Source organism: Marmota monax, unplaced genomic scaffold (assembly GCF_021218885.2).
Source record: "Marmota monax isolate L192 unplaced genomic scaffold, Marmota_monax_Labrador192_F-V1.1 WCK01_AAM20220418_F8-fsc00342, whole genome shotgun sequence".
Classification (NCBI taxonomy): Eukaryota; Metazoa; Chordata; class Mammalia; order Rodentia; family Sciuridae; genus Marmota; species Marmota monax.
The window spans coordinates 496,501-502,881 of NW_026692007.1; positions in this window are offsets into that span (position 1 = coordinate 496,501).

Consider the following 6,381-nt stretch of genomic DNA (forward strand, 5'->3'; position numbering starts at 1 on the left):
CCTTTTTATCACTGATAGCATTCCATCAGACTTCTGGGTTATTTCTAGTTTTTGGTGATTATGGATAAGGTTTCTATAAACATTTGTGTAGAGGCTTTAGAATAAATACCCTTAATTAGGAAATTTCTTTAGGATAAATACCCAGCAGTAGAGTTGCTGAGTCATAGGGTAAGTGTATATTTAACTTTATAAGAAAATGCTAAGTTGTTTTCCAGAAGAGCTCTACTATTTGCATTCCCACCAGAAATATACAGTGGCTGTGGTTCTACCCTCATCAGAACCTGATATTGACAAATGATATTATCAGTGTTTATTCTAGCAATTCCAGTAGATTTAGAGTGGCATCCCATTGTGGTTTTAAATCCCTTAATGGCAAATGATGTTGTCCCTTCTATGTGGTCCTAATTCCTTATTGACTAATGATGTTGACCATATTTTTGCCACTGTGATGGTTAATCTGGATTCCCAACTTGGTTGGATTAGAGACTTCTGGGTACGTTGATGAAGGTGTTTCCAAAGATGATTATCATGTGCAACAACGAATCAAGTGGGGAGACCTAAATGCTGGTGGTTTAGTCCAATGAGGGCTAGGGCTCTGGGATGGTAAGATGGGGTGATGGTAAAATGGGGGGATGGTAAGATGTGGGGGGTGGGGGTGGCAATGCTCATGCAGGTGCTATTTTTGCTGAGATTGCTTTAAGACACTGGACTCCAGCTCCTTCACTCTGACCTGTGATTCTTCAGGGAGTTTCCAGGTCTTCAGTCTGGACTGAGGCTACACCATTGGTCCCTCTTCTTTTGAGACTCCAGCTTTTTGGACTAAGTAGGTACTGGTTCCTCCAGCTCTCCAGTCTGCAAATGGCCACTGTGAGACTATCCACCTTCTGGTTTTGTAAACAATCTAATAACTAGACTTTTTACAATAATAATGTGTGTATACATACACACATATACCACTTATTGCAGAATATATATGTGTGTACACATATATATTCTATTGCTTATGTTCCTCTAGAGACCCCTGACTAATACACCACCTATGGTGAAATGTTCAGGTTTTTTTAACTGTTTTTTTTTTTCCAGTAGTAGAGATTGAACCCAGGAGTGCTTTATCATGGATCTACATCCCCAACCCCATTTTAAATATATATATATATATATATATATATATATATATATATTTTTTTTTTTTTTTTTTTTTTTTTTACTTTGGGACAGGATCTTGCTCAATTGCTGAAGCTCACCTCAAACTTGTGATCCTCCTGGCTCAGTCTCTGGGATTAAAGTTGTGGACCATGGTGCCCAGCTTGACTATTTTTTAATTAGGTTTAACTACTGCTGAGTTTTGAGAGTTCTTTATATATTCTGGAGTATTTTGTCTGATTCGCAAGATAAAACTAATTGAGGGTCCATGGGAGACAGGCCAGTGAAACGGGTGGTACAAGGCCGGTAGCCCAGATTAGAGCTGCCTGGGAACCTTCACGTTGGGCTGAGGCTCCACATTGAGGACTGGGAGGAGGGCTTTGGCAGCACTTGGGACATGTCCATTCCAGCCTTTAAAGATGAGGTATTTCTGAGCGAAGGTTTATGGTAACTTCCCACCTAGTTGTCTGTGTTCTACCCCTTCATGTCCCATTCATCTCTTATGATTTCCCAGTTGGGTCCCCATACTTGCCAATCCCATCACCAATGATTCACGTCTCGCAGAAGCAATGGTCACTGTTCAGCCCTCACGTGGTTGGAATTCCAGCAGCACTCTGAGGCCTGACTTCCCTGCCTTCAGGCACATTCTTTCCTAACCTTCCTCACCTGCACATTCTCTTGCGTTTCCTTCACCTCCCTGGCTGCTCTTTCTCAATATCCCCCATAGAAGGAAGTAACCTTCTCAGAAGGACTCCAAAGACTGAAATGACCACAGATTCCTGTCTCTGGTCCTGTTCTCTATTTTTTTCTTCCTTCTATAGGTCAACTGGATAAGAACCATGTTATTGAATATCAGATTTGTGATAGGTTTGGACCTCTTGTTTGGTTCCTGACACAATTACCCAACTACAAACTCTGAAGCTCTGCTTGGATGTGAATTACACTGGGCTGCCTTGGCAAGGAGAGCTCCACTTTCTCCTGCAATTCTTCCCCAGTATATATCAGTCTTAGGATTATATTGACTGCTGTTTTCTTTTCATACCCAGGTCTGTTCTATTCAGTGTATTCTTCTTCCAGTATATCTTGGATTAAGCCACAGTCTAGCCCTAATCCTAATCCATATCTTGCTTGGAAAGAGTTTCCTGATGAATCTTCCTGCTCCCCAAAGCTCCTGACCTCTCCTGGTCCACTCTCCAGTCAAGCAAGAGCCAGAGTAACACAGATCTCATCTCAGGACATCACATTATTCCCATGTCTTCCCACCAGTCTGATGCTTACCTCCATCCATGAGGACCAACTTAATCAGGCCTATCTAGGTCTCCTCTCTCCCTCCTATTTTCCTTCTCTGCTTCCCCAGATCTTTAGCTTCCTTATTATGAAGTTTTCACTAAAATATTTACTCATTTTACAATTATGATTCTCCTTCATGAAATTTCTATCCCACTATCCATTTTATCTTCTTTGTAACATCTGTCTGTTCCTGAAACTATCTTTGCCTGTTGGCTTGTTTATGTGTCTATTGCTTGTTTCTCTTTTCTGGAACTTTCCTTCTGGGAGACAGAGACTCTGCTTTGTTCTTGCTGCTTTCCCAGTGGCTAACACAGTACTGAACATACAGGTGCATAAACATCTCTCAGACTATGCATGTTACCTTAATATGCATGGGGTTGGGGTTGGAGATTGTAATGCTGGTGAGTTACATGAGAGATCAGTATGACCAGGTGCTGGCGTAATAAGGAAGATGATAAATCCAGGTCCAGGTGTGATGGGCTTATCACAGAGTGGGAAAATCAGCATTTCATTCTTGAAAACTAACTCTGGTTGTGCTTAGAGAACAACAAGATCTCAGCAAGTTAGGAGAAAGTTTTAAAAGTCCCAAGGAAAGATTGTGATGTTTGAACTGTGGTATTAGAAATAAAGATGAGAAGCAGAGTCAAAAAATAACAAGGAAGACAAATCCACAGGATATTTTAGGTAAGAGATAAGAGAAAATTCCAGGGACCTAGGAGCACAGGATTTATTCCTGAAATGAAGTGCCAATCATTTTCAGTCGCTTTGTACTTCCCTTCAACATTGGATTCTGGAGAGGGGATAAATTTCTGGGAGGGTGCTCTCCTCTCCTGGAAGATATTAGAGTACTTGATCATTGTCTGCATAACTCTATCCAATGGCAAAGAACTCACACTGGATCTATGATCATTTCTTTAGGCTATATTTCATCAGGTAATGAAATCAAAAGGAATGTCCATTTTCAGTTTGCCCAAGGCTTTGTCATGGTGTACGTGTCATTTTAGAGTTTCCTGGGAAAATTTCTTTACTCCCTCACTGTTGGAGATGATTATAGTGACTAGTATTTTAAGCTTTTGAGATAAAATGATGGTAATCATAATGTGCAAGTGTCCTATCAGGTAGGACTGTGTGCTCTGTTGAATTTCAGTTTCCTTTTTGAAACCATGTGTTCTGAGCTCTCATTCTTGGAATTCATTGATTGTAACTTAGGGCTGCATAGTGAACAACACAGTTGGTGTTTTACAAATGTATTTCACAACTTCATTGCAGCAACCTCATTTTTGGAGATGCAGATTCATCAGATGGAAAGACAAATCTGAGAAGCAGTAGAAGACCTTCAGCAGTGTTGTTCCGCATGTTTTATAATGTCCTAAAGAACCAGACAGAGCCAGAGAAGAGTAAACTACTAGAAACACGCTAAGAACTTACACATGATCCTCAGAAAAATCATAATGAGAAAAGGGTCAGTCCTCCCGTGTCTACCAAGGATCTCTAGAGACCTCTGGGTGACAGAAAGAAAGAATGTTCTCTGGAAAAGACTTTGCTTGTGAGGCTGTGTGGCTGCTGGGCCTAGCCTGTCTTGCTACAGACACCAAGAAATTTATAAACAGAGTGGCAGGGAAAAAAATAGATGCTGTCTTCTCCAGGCACATCCATGACAGGCTGGGTAAAGCAGAAGTAATTTGGAATCTTGGTGGGCAATGGAAGCCCAGCCCAGCCCTTTCCCACTGAAGGGAAAAGGAACCCACTGGTCCCAGCCAGCCAGTTGCCTCCTCCACAGTCTCTGTGTGAGATAAGGAGCCACTCTGAGCCATACTCAATGGTAAGCACCAAAATGAATGTGTCGATGGGAACTGCAGGACTCTACTTCCTTTCTTGGAGGAATCTGATTTAATGTTTATTTTTTCCTCATTTTTTTCATTTTAAAGTCTATAAAGAAATGAACAATTAACATGTTGAACACTTAGGTAACCCTTCACCTCGATTCACCCAATGTTAATGTTTCTCTACATTCTCTTTCTCTCTGCTATTCTCCCTCTCCCTCCTATTCAGTTATGTACATATATATTTGCAATCATTTAAATCAGTGGGCAGCATCAGGAGACTTCACTGGTAAATGTGTCACCAAGGATCTTCATCTATATAGATAGGACCATCATTATTCCTAAGATATTTAATTTTGATTCAAATGTTCTCCTTTTTTTTTACAAAATGTCTTTTTTTGGGGGGATGGGGTGGGGGAGGTAACCGGGGATTGAACTCAGGAGCACTCGGCCACTGAGTCACATTCCCATCCCTATTTTGTATTTTATTTAGAAACAGAGTCTCACTGAGTTGCTTAACACCTCACAAAGTTGCTGAGGCTGGCTTTGAACTCGTGATCCTCCTGCCTCAGCCTCTGGAGCCACTGGGATTACAGGTGTGCCATATCACATCTGGCTACAAAATGTCCTCTATATTTTTTTCGCTTAAATAATTTTTTAAATAAAATATAAGATCCAGTCAAGGATCTCACATTATATCATTTCAATGTCATGTCTCTTTAGTCTAGAACAATCTCCTCTACATTTTTGTTTTTCATGATTTTGTTTTAATGTAGTCATATCTTAAAGCAGTTAGGTCAACTAGGTTATCTGCCAGCAATTTTACACATCTCAGCACAATTTTAATGGTATATTTTAAAATTGTTGTCCAATGAACTCCTTCATTACACATTAAATCCATCAAGGTAAGTTTTTCCAAAGAGTTGACCACATTTACTTAGTCCCTCCCTTGGCACTTACCAGAAGGTAGATGGCAAAGACATGCTTGTTAAATTAATTATTTCACTTAATTCCTATGAATGCTCAATTAATGTCCAATGTATGGCTGAAAGTGGAAGTGCAGGGTCTATAGCAGTGTTCAAGTTGCTGAGAACTGGCAAGATGGAGATTGGAATCATGACCTCTGATTTCAAGTGTAAATCTGTTCATCTTGGAGTTAGCTTATCCTCTCAGAACTTTAGTTTCTTCATAAGGAGATTAAGGGATTAAGCTATCTCATCTTGTAAATCCATCCCAGCTCTTGACGTGCTGAAAGTCCAAACATTCAGGAGCTTCAATGGGCTTAGGTCCATAAAGCCAAGACATGTTCAGACCTTGGCTTCCCAGTCTGGTTCCAGCACCTGCCGTCTGTGGCCTCACATAGGAAATAAGGTACCAATATGTACCTTCTGGGGCTGAAAGAGGAGAAGATGATGCAAAACAACCAGAATGATACCTGGTATATGGCCAAATGTTCCACAAAGAAGATGGAGCAGCCATAAAATATGGAAGCAGAGGACAGCACAGGGAAGAATTAGACAAAAAAAAAAAAATCAAAATAGGAAACAGTCAACCTTTTCTACTTAATGAAATCCCATACTTTTTGCACATTTTCAAAATGCAAAGGTAAATGCACTGCCTCCCATTATAGATTGAGAACTCCAGCCAAGGAGGAAAACATTGACCTTTGCTTCTTCCTAGTGATTGCTAGTTTCAGGGTGCAGCGTCTGGAGACCTCAGCAAGCACTATTCAGAGCAAATGGAATGGAAACCAGATGTGGCTGGGAGCTGGACATGTAACTCATGTCATCCGGGGCAGCTGTTTTCAGCCTCTAACCCAAGTTATGACTCAGAAAATGAATAACAAAAAACATTTTTGGCATAGTTTTGGAGTCACCAGGTGGAAACTTACAAGAGACTGATGGACTTACTTCCATTCTTATGACTAGATTGTTATGTGAGTCTCCCAAGTTTCAGGCAAAATGAAAGATTATTTTTTAAATGTTATTCGTTCCTAAGAATTTATATCTAGATTCAAACGTTTCTAGATACATAAACTTTAAATTATTTTAGATTTCCAGAAAATATGTCTGTCTTACTGGTGAGAAACTGGGAATTTCAGACCCATGTCTAATACTATATGAAA